This window comes from Aegilops tauschii, chromosome 1 (assembly GCF_002575655.3).
Source record: "Aegilops tauschii subsp. strangulata cultivar AL8/78 chromosome 1, Aet v6.0, whole genome shotgun sequence".
Lineage (NCBI taxonomy): Eukaryota > Viridiplantae > Streptophyta > Magnoliopsida > Poales > Poaceae > Aegilops > Aegilops tauschii.
In genome coordinates, this window is record NC_053035.3 from 383,812,035 (window position 1) to 383,830,187 (window position 18,153).

The following is an 18,153-nucleotide window of genomic DNA, read 5'->3' on the forward strand; positions in this document are numbered from 1 at the left end:
AGGCCCAAATATAATTTTCCTCGCACCGCGGAGGTCCAGCCGTGTGAATGGCCTTCCAATGATTTCTTGAGTGCAGCCGGGATTTATGATGATTTTTATGAATTGGCTGAGAATGCAGGCCTCACCGACTTCCTCCGCGACCAACACGAACAGTATCTCTTACTCACCAATACTTTTGTGCAAAACTTCTACTATTATCCTAAGGAATCACCTCCTTCAGTAGAGTTTCATTTATATGATGTGGTTAAGAAGATGCCACTAGATGAATTTTGCAAGGTTTGCAAAATACCTTTTGAGGGTAGTTTAGAGGAACCACATCGTAAAGATGTGGACGGGTTTATTGACACTATTACTGTGGGGGAAACCAGGAAGGTTTCCGATGCAAGAATCACTAGCATACATTTTCCTGTTTTACGCTACTTTGCCATATTTGCTAGTCGTTGCTTAATTGGTCGCGGAAACTATGGAAACCTTAGTGTTCCTGATATTATTATTTTGTTCCATGGTTTATTCTATGATAATACTGTTAGTATGGGCGGTATTGTTGCCAAACGGTTAAGTTTGAACCGTACAAAGGGTCCCATCTTTGGAGGTATTTACGCTTCACGCCTTGCTGTACATTATAACATACCTATTAGGCATTATGAAAAAGAAGAAAAATTGCTGCCCACTGTTTATTTAGATTATAAGAGTATGGTAGCACATGACTTTATTGTTAAGAATAGGGAAGGGGCGCTTAAATACAAATTGTTCTTTGATAAACATCGCCCTGAGACTATTACCTTGCCTGCTCCTTCCTTGTTTGATTTATCTGCAGGTCCGTATCTCGTTCCGCTGGCGGCCATTCATGCCTACCGGAACCCTACATCAGTCACGGAGCCGGAACCACAATTTGAACCTCCACGACAGTCTAATTACCAGTGGGATTTGGAGATGATTGCCAACCAGTGGCAGTCACAGTCTTCCTCATCTCAGTACGACCCCGGCAACAACTATGGATATCCGCCAGGCCATCCGTGGCAATAAACCAACTTAGGCCAAAAGCCTAAGCTTGGGGGAGTACCTATCTCTCACCGACATTACATTTATGTTCACACACACACACTCATTGCTAGATGTCGGTGCTCATACTCTTTCAATGTAATATCCTTGCTAGTTTATTTTCTTTTTCTTGCTTTCTTCTTGAGTGTTTGATAAACCTTAAGGAAAACCAAAAAAATTAGTGTAGCTTTTAGTTAGTTTACTTTTCTTGCTGTAGTAGTAATAATTAAAAAGAAAAACCCAAAAATATTTCCCGTTCTTCTTTTGCTTGTTGGGAGCTTTCCTGCGTAGATAGTTTTATTTTCTTTTCTTTTCTTTGGAGGTCGATAGGAGAAGACCATGATTAAAATTGTTGAAGTGGCTCTTATATGCATTATTGTTGATTTAACCAAGAGCTCATATTGCCTTGTCTTCTCCTGTTTATTGAATGCTCGCAGATTCCAGCGTAGTCCAATGCACGCGCACTAGTATTATTATTCACATTGTTCGGTCATGCAAGTGAAAGGCAATAATGACGATATATGATGGACTGATTGAGATGAGAGAAGCTGGTATGAACTCGACCTCTCTTGTTTTTGTAAATATGATTAGTTCATCGTTCCTGATTCAGCATATTATGAATAAACATGTTTGCAATGACAATTAGAGATTATAGTTGCTCGTGCCATGCTTGATTAGCTATGAGTTATAATGGTTTACCTTGCGTGCCAACATGCTATTAAAATGGTTGTGATGTGGTATAGTGGGGTGGTATCCTCCTTTGAATGATTCAAGTGGCTGGACTTGGCACATGTTCACGCGTGTAGTTGAAACAAAATCAACATAGCCTTCACGATATTTATGTTCATGGTGGATTATATCCTACTCATGCTTGCACTCAATGTTTATTAATTTTAATGCATGTTCATGCCTGTTGTCGCTCTCTAGTTGGTCGCTTCCCAGTCTTTTGCTAGCCTTCACTTGTACTAAGCGGGAATACTGCTTGTGCATCCAATCCCTTAAACCCCAAAGTTATTCCATATGAGTCCACTATACCTTCCTATATGCGGTATCTACCTGCCGTTCCAAGTAAATTTGTATGTGCCAAACTCTAAACCTTCAAATGAAATTCTGTTTTGTATGCTCGAATAGCTCATGTATCAGCTAGGGCTGTCCGTATCTTCCATGCTAGGCGGGTTATTCTCAAGAGGAGTGGACTCCGCTCCTCACTCACGAGAAAATGGCTGGTCACGGGGATGCCCAGTCCCATGCTTTATGCAAATCAAATCAAAATAATTGCAAACAAAACTCCCCCAGGGCTGTTGCTAGTTGGAGGCACTCGTTGTTTCGAGCAAGCCATGGATTGATGCTTGTTGGTGGAGGGGGAGTATAAACTTTACCATTCTGTTTGGGAACCTCCTATAATGTGTGTAGCATGGAAGATATCGCCATCTCTTGGTTGTTATGTTGACAATGAAAGTATACCGCCCAAAATATTATTTATCTCTGCTTTAAAATCGAGCTCTGGCACCTCTACAAATCCATGCTTCCCTCTGCGAAGGGCCTATCTATTTACTTTCATGTTGAGTCATCACCCTCTTATCATAAGCACCAGCTGGAGAGCGCTGCGGTCATTTGCATCCATTACTATTAATTTATATTGGGTATGACTATGATTAGATCTCTTTTACCATGAATTACAATGTCTAGTCAGTCCTTGATCTTTAAAGGTGCTCTGCATTTATGTTTTGCGGTCTCAGAAAGGGCTAGCGAGATACCATCCTGTTATATCATATCATGATTGTTTTGAGAAAGTGTTGTCACCCGAGATTTATTATTATTGCTCGCTAGTTGATTATGCCATTGACATGAGTAAACATGAGAACTAAGAGTTATTGTGAATGTGGTTAGTCATGATCTTTGCTGAAAACTTGAATGCTGGCTTTACATATTTACAACAACAAGAGCAAACATAGTTTGTTAAAGTTTTAATTTATCACTTTCAGTTTATCAACTGAATTGCTTGAGGACAAGCAAATGTTTAAGCTTGGGGGAGTTGATACGTCTCTATCGTATCTACTTTTCGAAACACTTTTGCCCTTGTTTTGGACTCTAACTTGCATGATTTGAATGGAACTAACCCGGACTGACGTTGTTTTCAGCAGACTTTCCATGGAGTTATTTATGTGCAGAAACAAAAGTTCTCGGAATGACCTGAAACTCCACGGAACATATTTTTGGAAAATATTAAAAATACTGGAAGAAGAATCCACGTCAGGGGCCCCACACCCTGTCCATGAGGGTGGGGGCGCGCCCCCTGCCTCGTGGGCCCCCTGACGCTCCACCGACCTCAACTCCAACTCCATATATTCACTTTCGGGGAGAAAAAAATCAGAGAGAAAGATTCATCGCATTTTAAGATACGGAGCCGCCACCAAGCCCTAAAACCTCTCGGGAGGGCTGATCTGGAGTCCGTTCGGGGCTCCGGAGTGGGGAATCCGTCGCCGTCGTCATCATCAACCATCCTCCATCACCAATTTCATGATGCTCACCGCCGTGCGTGAGTAATTCCATCGTAGGCTTGCTGGACGGTGATGGGTTGGATGAGATCTATCATGTAATCGAGTTAGTTTTGTTAGGGTTTGATCCCTAGTATCCACTATGTTCTGAGATTGATGTTGCTATGACTTTGCTATGCTTAATGCTTGTCACTAGGGCTCGAGTGCCATGATTTCAGATCTGAACCTATTATGTTTTCATGAATAGATGTGAGTTCTTGATCCTATCTTGCAAGTCTATAGTCACCTACTATGTGTTATGATCCGGCAACCCCGAAGTGACAATAATCGGGACCACTCCCGGTGATGACCATAGTTTGAGGAGTTCATGTATTCACTATGTGTTAATGCTTCGTTCCGGTACTCTATTAAAAGGAGGCCTTAATATCCATTAGTTTCCGCTAGGACCCCGCTGCCACGGGAGGGTAGGACAAAAGATGTCATGCAAGTTCTTTTCCATAAGCACGTATGACTATATTCGGAATACATGCCTACATTACATTGACGAATTGGAGCTAGTTCTGTGTCACCCTATGTTATGACTGTTACATGATGAACCGCATCCGACATAATTATCCATCACCGATCCAATGCCTACGAGCTTTTCACATATTGTTCTTCGCTTATTTACTTTTCCGTTGCTATTGTTACAATCACTACAAAACCCAAAAATGTTACTTTTGCTATCGTTACCGTTACTTCCATACTACTTTGCTACTAAATACTTTGCTGCAGATACTAAGTTATCCAGGTGTGGTTGAATTGACAACTCAGCTGCTAATACTTGAGAATATTCTTTGGCTCGCCTTGTGTCGAATCAATAAATTTGGGTTGAATACTCTACCCTCAAAAACTGTTGCGATCCCCTATACTTGTGGGTTATCACACGCGGAGACGATGATATATCCCGAAGTTCACACCCTTGCGGATGCTAATCTCCGTTTGGAGCGGTGTGGAGGCACAATGCTCCCCAAGAAGCCACTAGGGCGACCGTAATCTCCTCACGCCCTCGCACAATGCAAGATGCCGTGATTCCACTAAGGGACCCTTGAGGGCGGTCACCGAACCCTTACAAATGGCAACCCTTGGGGGCGGTCACCGAACCCGTACACTTTGTCAACCCTTAGGGGCGGTCACCGGTACCAGTCAAATTGCTCGGGGTGATCTCCACAACCTAGTTGAAGACCCCGACGCTTGCCCGGAGCTTTACACCACTATGATTGAGCTCCGAGCACCACCAACCGTCTAGGGCGCCCAAGCACCCAAGAGGAACAAGCTCAAGGGTACCAAGCACCCAAGAGTAATAAGCTTCTCAACTTGTAACTTCCACGTATCACCGTGGAGAACTCAAACCGGTGCACCAAATGCAATGGCAAGGGCACACGGAGTGCCCAAGTCCTTCTCTCCCAAATCCCACCAAAGCAACTAATGCTAAGGAGGAAAATGAGAGGAAGAACAAGAAGGAGAACACCAAGAACTCCAAGATCTAGATCCAAGGGGTTCCCCTCACATAGAGGAGAAAGTGATTGGTGGAAATGTGGATCTAGATCTCCTCTCTCCTTTCCCCCCAAAACTAGCAAGAATCCATGGAGGGATTGAGAGATAGCAAGCTCGACGAAGGTCAACAATGGGGGAAGAACACGAGCTCAAAGGATAAGGTTCGTTGGGGAAGAAGACTCCCTTTTATAGGTGGGGTAAAATCCAACCGTTATCCTCACAGCCTGCACCGAGCGGTACTACCGCTCCAAGGAGCGGTACTACCGCTAGGGCGGCTGTAGCCAAATAAACACTACTGCAATGGGGCAACAAGACGGTACTACTGCCGGAGCGGTACTACCGCCTGCCCTTGCGGTACTACCGCAGGGGTAGTATTCAATGGCCACACATGAGCAGCACACGACAGTATACACAGTGAGGCAGTGGCACCACCTCTGAGGATAGCGGTACTACCGCATGTCCACGGATGTAAAAAATTACTGCCACGCCTACATCCGCTGGAGCTAGCTTTGAGTAGAAATCCGACACGGTACTACCGCTCATAGGGAGCGGCACTACCGCGTAAGGGTGGATGTAAAAAAATTACATCTGCACCTACTTCCGCATGCATCAACGTCAGGGCTGGAGGCAGCAGTACTACCGCTGGCTCCTGCGGTACTACCGCTCTCTTGAGCAGTACTACCGCACGCCAAAGAGGCTTTAGCACTTGGCTGCCTTCATATTGTTGGGGAACACAGTAATTTCAAAAAAATTCCTACGCACACTCAAGATCCATCTAGGTGATGCATAGCAACGAGAGGGGAGAGTATTGTCCACGTACCCTCGTAGACCGAAAGCGGAAGCGTTATGACAACGCGGTTGATGTAGTCGTACGTCTTCATGATCCGACCGATCCTAGTACCGAAAGTAAGGCACCTCCGTGATCTGCACACGTTCATCTCGGTGACGTCCCGCGAACTCTAGATCCAGCTGAGGTCAAGGGAGAGCTTCATCAGCACGATGGCATGATGACGGTGATGATGAAGTTACCGACGCAGGGCTTCGCCTAAGCACTACAACGATATGACCGAGGTGGAAATCTGTGGAGGGGGGCACCGCACACGGCTAAACAATCAACTTGTGTGTCTATGGGGGTGCCCCCCTCCCCCGTATATAAAGGACTTGAGGAGGGGGAGGGCCGGCCATATCATGGCGCGCCCAAGGGGGGAGTCCTACTCCCGGTGGGAGTAGGATTCCCCCTTCCCTAGTTGGAGTAGGAGAGGAAGGAAGGGGGAGAGAGAGGGAAGAAAAGGGGGGCACCCAATTCGGATTGGGCTTGGGGGGTGCCCTCCACCTGGCCGCCTCCTCCTCTCTCCCACTAAGGCCCAATAAGGCCCATACACTCCCCGGGGGGTTCCGGTAACCCCCCGGTACTCCGGTAAATGCCCGAACTCACCCGGAACCATTCCGATGTCCAAACACAGTCATCCAATATATTGATATTTATGTCTCGACCATTTCGAGACTCCTCGTCATGTCCGTGATCCTATCCGGAACTCCGAACTACCTTTGGTACATTAAAAACACATAAACTCATAATACCGATCGTCACCGAATGTTAAGCGTGCGGACCCTACGGGTTCGAGAACTACGTAGACATGACCGAGACTCATCTCCGGTCAATAACCAATAGCGGAACCTGGATGCTCATATTGGTTCCTACATATTCTACGAACATCTTTATCGGTCAAACCGCATAACAACATACGTTGTTCCCTTTGTCATCGGTATGTTACTTGCCCGAGATTCGATCACCGGTATCTCAATACCTAGTTTAATCTCGTTACCAGCAAGTCTCTTTACTCGTTCCGTAATGCATCATCCCGCAACTAACTCATTAGTCACATTGCTTGCAAGGCTTATAGTGATGTGCATTACCGAGAGGGCCCAGAGATACCTCTCTGATACACGAAGTGACAAATCCTAATCTCAATATATGCCAACTCAACAAACACCATCGGAGATACCTGTAGAGCATCTTTATAATCACCCAGTTACGTTGTGATGTTTGATAGCACACTAAGTGTTCCTCCGGTATTCGGGAGTTGCATAATCTCATAGTCAGAGGAACATGTATAAGTCATGAAGAAAGCAATAGCAATAAAACTTAACGATCATAATGCTAAGCTAACGGATGGGTCTTGTCCATCGCATCATTCTCCTAATGATGTGACCCCGTTCATTAAATGACAACACATGTCTATGGTTAGGAAACATAACCATCTTTGATAAACGAGCTAGTCAAGTAGAGGCATACTAGGGACACTTATGTTTTGTCTATGTAATCACACATGTACTAAGTTTCCGGTTAATACAATTCTAGCATGAATAATAAACATTTATCATGAAATAAGGAAATAAATAATAACTTTATTATTGCCTCTAGGGCATATTTCCTTCAGTCTCCCACTTGCACTAGAGTCAATAATCTAGTTCACGTCGCCATGTGATTTAACACCAATAGTTCACATCACCATGTGATTAACACCAATAGTTCACATCACCATGTTTTGCTTGTGAGATAAATTTTAGTCTACGGGTCTGCAACATTCAGATCTGTATGTATTTTTGCAAATTTCTATGTCTACAATGCTCTGCACGGAGCTACTCTAGCTAATTTCTCCCACCTTTAATATGTATCTAGATCGAGACTTAGAATCATGCAGATCGGTGTCAAAGCTTGCATCGACGTAACTCTTTACGATGACTCTTTATTACCTCCATAACCGAGAAATATTTCCTTAGTTCTCTAAGGATATTTTTGACCGTTGTCCAGTGATCTACTCCTAGATCACTATTGTACTCCCTTGCCAAACTCAGGGTAGGGTATACAATAGGTCTGGTACACAGCATGGCATACTTTATAGAACCTATGGCTCAGGCATAGGGAATGACTTTCATTATCTCTCTATCTTCTGCTGTGGTCGGGCTTTGAGTCTTACTCAACTTCACACCTTGCAATACAAGCAAGAACTCCTTCTTTGACTATTCCATTTTGAACTACTTCAAAATCTTTTCAAGGTATGTACTCATTGAAAAAACTTATCAAACGTTTTGCTCTATCTCTATAGATCTTGATGCTCAATATGTAAGCAGCTTTACCGAGGTATTTCTTTGAAAAACTCCTTTTAAACACTCCTTTATGCTTTCCAGAAAATTCTACATCATTTCCGATCAACAATATGTCTTTCACATATACTTATCAGAAAACTGTAGTGCTCCCACTCACTTTCTTGTAAATACAGGCTTCACCGCAAGTCTGTATAAATCTATATGCTTTGATCAACTTATCAAAGCATATATTCCAACTCCGAGATGCTTGCACCAGTCCATATATGGACCACTGGAGCTTGCACACTTTGTTAGCACCTTTAGGATTGACAAAACCTTCTTGTTATATCATATACAACTCTGTTTAAGAAATCCATAAGGAATGCAGTTTTGACATCCATTTGCCAGATTTCATCAAATGTGGCAATTGCAAACATGATTCTGACAGACATCAGCATCGCTACGAGTGAGAAAATCTCATCGTAGTCAACACCTTGAACTTGTCGAAAACTTTTTGCGACAATTCGAGCTTTGTAAATAGTAACACTACTATCAGCGTCCATCTTCCTCTTGAAGATCCATTTATTCTTACTGGCTCGCCTATCATCGGGCAAGTCAACCAAAGTCCATAAATTCTCATACATGGATCCCATCTCAGATTTTATGGCCTCAAGCCATTTCGCGGAATTTGGGCTCAGCATCGCTTCCTCATAGTTCGTAGGTTCATCATGGTCTATTAACATGACTTCCGGAACATGATTACCGTACCACTCTAGTGCGGATCGTACTCTGGTTGACCTACGAGGTTCGGTAGTAACTTGATCTAAAGTTTCATGATCATCATCATTAACTTCCTCACTAATCCGTGTAGGCATCACTGGAACTGATTTCAGTGATGAGCTACTTTCCAATTCGAGAGAAGGTACAATTACCTCATCAAGTTCTACTTTCCTCTCACTCACTTCTTTTGAGAGAAACTCCTTCTCTAGAAAGGATCCATTCTCAACAACGAATATCTTGCCTTCAGATCTGTGATAGAAGGTGTACCCAACAGTCTCCTTTGGGTATTCTATGAAGACACATTTTACCCACTTGGGTTCGAGCTTATCAGGTTGAAGCTTTTTCACATAAGCATCGCAGCCCCAAACTTTAAGAAACGACAGCTTAGGTTTCTTGCCAAACCACAGTTCATACGGTGTCGTCTCAACGGATTTAGATGGTGCCTATTTAACGTGAATGCAGCCGTCTCTAAAGCGTAACCCCAAAATGATAGCGGTAAATCAGTAAGAGACATCATAGATCGCACCATATCTAGTAAAGTACGATTACAACGTTCGGACACACCATTACGCTGTGGTGTTCCGGGTGGCATGAGTTGCAAAACTATTCCGCATTGTTTCAAATGAAGACCAAACTCATAACTCAAATATTCTCCTCCACGATCAGATCGTAGAAACTTTATTTTCATGTTACGAAGATTTTCCACTTCACTCTGAAATTCTTTGAACTTTTCAAATGTTTCAGACTTATGTTTCATCAAGTAGATATACCCATATCTGCTCAAATCATCTGTGAAGGTCAGAAAATAACGATACCCGCCGCGAGCCTCAATGTTCATTGGACCACATACATCAGTATGTATGATTTCCAATAAATCTGTTGCTCGCTCCATTGTTCTGGAGAATGGAGTTTTAGTCATCTTGCCCATGAGGCATGGTTCGCAAGTACTAAGTGCTTCATAATCAAGTGATTCCAAAAGTCCATCAGAATGGAGTTTGTTCATGCGCTTTACACCAATATGACCCAAACGGCAGTACCACAAATAAGTTGCACTATCATTATCAACTCTGCATCTTTTGGCTTCAATATTATGAATATGTGTGTCACTACTATCGAGATTCAACAAAAATAGACCACTCTTCAAGGGTGCATGACCATAAAAGATATTACTCATATAAATAGATCAACCATTATTCTCGGATTTAAATGAATAACCGTCTCGCATCAAACAAGATCCAGATATAATGTTCATGCTTATCGCTGGCACCAAATAACAATTATCCAGGTCTAAAACCAATCCCGGAGGTAGATGTAGAGGTAGCATGCCGACGGCGATCACATCGACTTTGGAACCATTTCCCACGCGCATCGTCACCTCGTCGTTAGCCAATCTTCGCTTAATCCGTAGTCCTTGTTTCGGGTTGCAAATATTAGCAACAGAACCAGTATCAAATACCCAGGCACTACTGCGAGCATTAGTAAGGTACACATCAATAACATGTATATCACATATACCTTTGTTCACCTTGCCATCCTTCTTATTCGCCAAATACTTGGGGCAATTCCACTTCCAGTGACCAGTCCCTTTGCAGTAGAAGCACTCAGTCTCAGGCTTAGGTCCAGACTTGGGCTTCTTCACTTGAGCAGCAACTTGCTTGCCATTCTTCTTGAAGTTCCCCTTCTTCCCTTTACCCTTTTTCTTGAAACTGGTGGTCTCGTTGACCATCAACACTTGATGCTCCTTCTTGATTTCTACCTTCGCAGCCTTTAGCATCGCGAAGAGCTCGGGAATTGTCTTATCCATCCCTTGCATATTATAGTTCATCATGAAGCTCTTGTAGCTTGGTGGCAGTGATTGAAGAACTCTGTCAATGACACTATCATCAGGAAGATTAACTCCCAGCTGAGTCAACTGGTTGTGGTACCCAGACATTCTGAGTATATGTTCACTCAAAGAACTATTCTAATCCATTTTGCAGCTGTAGAACTTATTGCAGACTTCATATCTCTCAATCCAGACATTTTCTTGAAATATTAACTTCAACTCCTGGAACATCTCATATGCTCCATGACATTCAAAACGACGTTGAAGTCCCGGTTCTAAGCCGTAAAGCATGGCACACTGAACTATCGAGTAGTCATCAGCTTTGCTTTGCCAGGCGTTCTTAACGTCATCAGCAACATCCGCAGCAGGCCTGGCACCCAGCGGTGCTTCCAGGACGTAATTCTTCTGTGCAGCAATGAGGACAATCCTGAAGTTACGGACCCGGTCCGTGCAGTTGCTACCATCATCTTTCAACTTAGCTTTCTCTAGGAACGCATTAAATCCAAAGGAACAGTAGCACGGGCCATTGATCTACAACAACATAGACATGCAAAATACTATCAGGTACTAAGTTCATGATAAATTAAAGTTCAATTAATCATATTACTTAAGAACTCCCACTTAGATAGACATCCCTCTAATCATCTAAGTGATCACGTGATCCAAATCAACTAAACCATGTCCGATCATCATGTGAGATGGAGTAGTTTTCAATGGTGAACATCACTATGTTGATCATATATACTATATGATTCACGCTCGACCTTTCGGTCTCAGTGTTCCGAGGCCATATCTGCATATGCTAGGCTCGTCAAGTTTAACCCGAGTATTCTGCGTGTGCAAAACTGGCTTGCACCCGTTGTATGTGAACGTAGAGCTTATCACACCCGATCATCACGTGGTGTCTCGGCACGACGAACTTTCGCAACGGTGCATACTCAGGGAGAACACTTGTACCTTGAAATTTAGTGAGAGGCCATCTTATAATGCTACCGCCGAACTAAGCAAAATAAGATGCATAAAGGATAAACATCACATGCAATCAATATAAGTGATATGATATGACCATCATCATCTTGTGCCTTTGATCTCCATCTCCAAAGCACCATCATGATCACCATCTTCACCGGCGCGACACCTTGATCTCCATCATAGCATCGTTGTCGTCTCGCCAACTATTGCTTCTACGACTATCGCTATCGCTTAGTGATAAAGTAAAGCAATTACAGGGCGATTGCATTGAATACAATAAAGCGACAACCATATGGCTCCTGCCAGTTGCCGATAACTCTCATACAATAAAATTTAGCATCATGTCTTGACCATATCACATCACAACATGACCTGCAAAAACAAGTTAGGCGTCCTCTACTTGGTTGTTGCATGTTTTACGTGGCTGCTACGGGCTGAGCAAGAACCGTTCTTACCTACGCATCAAAACCACAACGATTTTTCGTCAAGTGTGTTGTTTTAACCTTCAACAAGGACCGGGCGTAGTCACACTCGATTCAACTAAAGTTGGAGAAACAGACACCCACTAGCCACATGTGTGCGAAGTACGTCGATAGAACCAGTCTCGCGTAACGTACGAATAATGCCGGTCTGGGCCGCTTCATCCAACAATACCGCCGAATCAATGTATGACATGCTGGTAAGCAGTATGACTATTATCGCCCACAACTCTTTGTGTTCTACTCGTGCATATAACATCTACACATAAACCTGGCTCGGATGCCACTGTTGGGGAACGCAGTAATTTCAAAAAAAATCCTACGCACACGCAAGATCCATCTAGGTGATGCATACCAACAAGAGAGGAGAGTGTTGTCCATGTACCCTCGTAGACCGAAAGCGGAAGCGTTATGACAACGCGGTTGATGTAGTCGTACGTCTTCCCGATCGGACCGATCCTAGTACCGAAAGTATGGCACCTCCGCCATCTCCACACGTTCAGCTCGGTGATATCCCGTGAACTCTAGATCCAGCTGAGGTCGAGGGAGAGCCTCGTCAGCACGACGGCGTGATGACAGTGATGATGAAGTTACCGACGCAGGGCCTCGCCTAAGCACTACAACGATATGACCGAGGTGGCAATCTGTGGAGGGGGGCACCACACACGGCTAAACATTCAACTTGTGTGTCTATGGGGTGCCCCCTCCACCGTATATAAAGAAGTGGAGGAGGGGGAGGGCCGGCCCTCTCATGGCGCGCCCAAGGGGGGAGTCCTACTCCCGGTGGGAGTAGGATTCCCCCTTCCCTAGTTGGAGTAGGAGAGGAAGGAAGGGGGAGAGAGAGGGAAGGAAAGGGGGGGGCCCCCCACCCAATTCGGATTGGGCTTGGGGGGGCGCCCTCCACCTGGCCGCCTCCTCCTCTCTCCCACTAAGGCCCAATAAGGCCCATACACTCCCCGGGGGGTTCCGGTAACCCCCCGGTACTCCGGTAAATGCCCGAACTCACCCGAAACCATTCCGATGTCCAAACATAGTCATCCAATATATCGATCTTTATGTCTCAACCATTTCAAGATTCCTCATCATGTCCGTGATCATATTCGGGACTCCGAACTACCTTCGGTACATCAAAAACACATAAACTCATAATACCAATCGTCACCGAACGTTAAGCGTGCAGACCCTACGGGTTCGAGAACTATGTAGACATGACCGAGACTCATCTCCTTTCAATAACCAATAGCAGAACCTGGATGCTCATATTGGTTCCTACATATTCTACGAAGATCTTTATCGGCCAAACCGCATAACAACGTATGTTGTTCCCTTTGTCGTCGGTATGTTACTTGCCCAAGATTCGATCGTCGGTATCTCAATACCTAGTTCAGTCTCGTTACCGGCAAGTCTCTTTACTCATTCCGTAATGCATCGTCCCGTAACTAACTCATTAGTCGCATTGCTTGCAAGGCTTATAGTGATGTGCATTACCGAGAGGGCCAAGAGATACCTCTCCGATACACGAAGTGACAAATCCTAATCTCGATATATGCCAACTCAACAAACACCATCGGAGATATCTGTAGAGCATCTTTATAATCGCCCAGTTACGTTGTGATGTTTGATAGCACACTAAGTGTTCCTCCGGTATTTGGGAGTTGCATAATCTCATCGTCAGAGGAACATGTATAACTCATGAAGAAAGCAATAGCAATAAAACTTAATGATCATAATGCTAAGCTAATGGATGGGTCTTGTCCATCACATCATTCTCCTAATGATGTGACCCCATTCATCAAATGACAACACATGTCTATGGTTAGGAAACATAACCATCTTTGATAAACGAGCATGTCAAGTAGAGGCATACTAGGGACACTTATGTTTTGTCTATGGATTCACACATGTACTAAGTTTCCGGTTAATACAATTCTAGCATGAATAATAAACATTTATCATGAAATAAGGAAATAAATAATAACTTTATTATTGCCTCTAGGGCATATTTCCTTCACATATCGCATCTAAAGACAACCGAAGGATACAATAAAACCAGAACTGTCATAACTTCTGCAAATGAGCTCCAAATTGAGCAAATTCAAGCTTGTTGGATAGCTGATGACAAATACTATCCAACAGAGAAGGTAAGATTATAGTAAGAAGAGGCAGGGGAGGTATGCCAAACATATAGAGGAGAGAACCCTCCAACACAAAAGAACCGATATAACCTCCAACATCGAAAACATCATAGAAGATGCATGTGAACTCCATTTTCGATGAACTCGAGCTTGTCATGAAGATGACCAAAAGCTCCAAATCTCAAGGAGAAGAACCAAACAAGAACCAATAAAGATGATGCAAGGATGCAATGGTTTGAGCTCTCTACGAATGATACGATCAAGCTACTCATCGAGAGCCCCCCTTGATCGTACGGCAATCGATCCTATAACCTGGTCTCCCAACCACCATCTTGAGACCGGTAAACTAGAAAACCTATCAAGGGCAAACCTTTGCCTTGCACGAAGTCCACTTGAGCTAGATGATGAGGATCTTGACTCCCTCCAGTTGGACCACCTTTCTTGATTGCGTTGGCTCGATGAAGACTAGATGATTGATCCCCCATAGTCCACCATGGGTGAGCCACTCTTCGTCACATCTTCACAAGTCCATTGACCCCACATTGGATGGCAAGCTTCAAGAATGATCTCTTCGTGATGCTCCACTTGAACTTGCACACCGCAAACTTGATGACGATCACCACTTGATGTCATCCTCCATGGGTTGTATGAGATCTTCCTCTTGATGCAAACCCATGAAAACAAACCTAACCCCACACAGAACTCACACGTAGATCATGGGTTAGTACACAAAGCATAATGGACAATGCTTACCATATCATGGGATCACTTGATCCCTCTCGGTACATCTTCTACGCTTTGTGAGTTGATCAACTTGATTCACTCTTGACTTAGTCTTGATCAACCTTGAACCTTTCCAACTCTCTTCATTTGGATGATGCCTTGAAGGTAAGCATGAATGATCACACAGTCTTCTTCTTCAAGATATGCTTGCAATAAGCTCAACTCTCACATGACCAATCTTTGGATAATTCCTTAATAGCACCTTGGTCAACACATAAACTCCTTGAAACCAACACATGGACTTCGAGAAATGCCTATGGACAAATCCTTCAAATGTAACTCAATGCAACCATTAGTCCATAGAGAATGTCATCAATTACCAAAATCACACATGGGGGCACCGCATGTCCTTTTAGGGTTCCACGTGGTATTTTTTCCATAAAAACAATCACGCGAACGTCAGATTTTTGGCTCCTCCCAGCGAACACAATGGCTGCCGTTAGATGTGGGCACACAGATCTTGATGTGCGGTTGCTGGCCATGTCAACTTTTGAAACTCGTCAGTTACAACACAAAAGTTGTGTGAACGCATCCTATTCAACACAAACCACCCACCACACTCGCTAGCGCCTCAAGCTCCACTTTGGGAACCTAGGATCAAATCATGGTTCCTCCCTTTTTCTTTTTTTAAAGGTGGCAAAATATGTTTTTTAGGTGCATGTCAACTTTTTTGGAAATAAATGTATATGTCCGTTTTTTTATTTTCTTGAACTAGTTAGATGGCAATTTCAAACATTTTTTAATGTTCACACATCAAGTTGTTTTGTATACATGGCTTTTTTTTAAAAAAAATTGTCCCGATCCCATGGCAAATTAATAATATTTTTATCTTCCAAAGATGGCAATTCAGGGTCTTTTGGTAATGCTCCCATGGCAAGCTTTGAGATTTTTGAAGGAAATATGCCCTAGAGGCAATAATAAAGTTGTTATTTATATTTCCTTATTTCATGATAAATGTTTATTATTCATGCTAGAATTGTACTAACCGGAAACTTAGTACATGTGTGAATACATAGACAAACAGAGTGTCACTAGTATGCCTCTACTTGACTAGCTCGTTGAATCAAAGATGGTTAAGTTTCCTAGCCATAGACATGAGTTGTCATTTGATTAACGGGATCACATCATTAGAGAATGATGTGATTGACTTGACCCATTCCGTTAGCTTAGCATTCCATCGTTTAGTGTATTGCTATTGCTTTCTTCATGACTTATACATGTTCCTATGACTATGAGATTATGCAACTCCCGAATACCGGAGGAACACTTTGTGTGCTACCAAACATCACAACATAACTGGGTGATTATAAAGGTGCTCTACAAGTGTCTCCGATGGTACTTGTTGAGTTGGCATAGATCGAGATTAGGATTTGTCACTCCGATTGTCGGAGAGGTATCTCTGGGCCCTCTTGGTAATGCACATCACTATAAGCCTTGCAAGCAATGCAACTAATGAGTTAGTTGCGGGATGATGTATTACGGAACGAGTAAAGAGACTTGCCGGTAACGAGATTGAACTAGATATTGAGATACCGACGATCGAATCTCGGGCAAGTAACATACCAATGACAAAGGGAACAACGTATGTTGTTATGCGGTTTGACCGATAAAGATCTTCGTAGAATATGTAGGAACCAATATGAGCATCCAGGTTCCGCTATCAGTTATTGAGCGGAGATGAGTCTCGATCATGTCTACATAGTTCTCGAACCCGTAGGGTCCGCACGCTTAATGTTCGGTGACGATCGGTAATATGAGTTTATGTGTTTCGATGTACCGAAGTTAGTTCAAAGTCCCGGATATGATCACGGACATGACGAGGAGTGTTGACATGGTCAAGGCATAAAGATCGATATATTGGATGACTATGTTTGGACTTCGGAAGGGTTCCAGGCAAGTTCGGACAAATACCGGAGTACCGGGGGTTTACCGGAACCCCCCGGGGAGTGTAATGGGCCTATTGGGCCTTAGTGGAGAAGTGGAGGGGTGGCCAGGGCAGGCCGCACTCCCCTCCCCCTCTATTCTGAATCGGACAAGGAGGGGAGGGCGGCGCCCCCCTTTCCATCCCCCTCTCTCCTCCTTCCCTCTCTCCTACTCCTACTCTTGGAAGGGTTGGAGTCCTACTCCCGGTGGGGAGTAGGACTCACCTTGGGGCGCACCTAGGAGGGCCGGCCCCTCCCCCTCCTCCACTCCTTTATATACGGGGGAGGGGGGCACCCCAATGATACAAGTTGATCAGTTGATCTGTTAGCCGTGTGCGGTGCCCCCCTCCAAAATAATCCACCTCAGTCATATCGTAGCGGTGCTTAGGTGAAGCCCTGCATCGGTAGCATCATCATCACCGTCATCACGCCATCGTGCTGACGGAACTCTCCCATGAAGCTCTGTTGGATCATGAGTTCGTGAGATGTCATCGAGCTGAATGTGTGCTGAACTCGGAGGTGCCGTGCGTTCGGTACTTGGATCGGTCGGATCATGAAGACGTATGACTACATCAACCGCGTTGTCATTACGCTTCCGCTTACGATCTACGAGGGTACGTGGACGACACTCTTCCCTCTTGTTGCTATGCATCACCATGATCTTGCATGTGCGTTGGAAATTTTTGAAATTACTATGTTCCCCAACAGTGGTATCAGAGCCAGGTTTATGCGTAGATGTTATATGCATGAGTAGAACACAAGTGAGTTGTGGGCGATACAAGTCATACTGCTTACCAGCATGTCACACTTTGATTGGGCGGTATTGTTGGATGAAGCGGCCCGGACCGACATTACGCGTACGCTTACGCGTACGCTTACGCGAGACTGGTTCTACCGACGTCCTTAGCACACAGGTGGCTAGCGGGTGTCAGCTTCTCCAACTTTAGTTGAATCGAGTGTGGCTACGCCCGGTCCTTGTGAAGGTTAAAACAACACATACTTGACAAAATATCATTGTGGTTTTGATGCGTAGTTAAGAACGGTTCTTGCTCAGCCCGTACCAGCCATGCAAAACTTGCAACAACAAAGTAG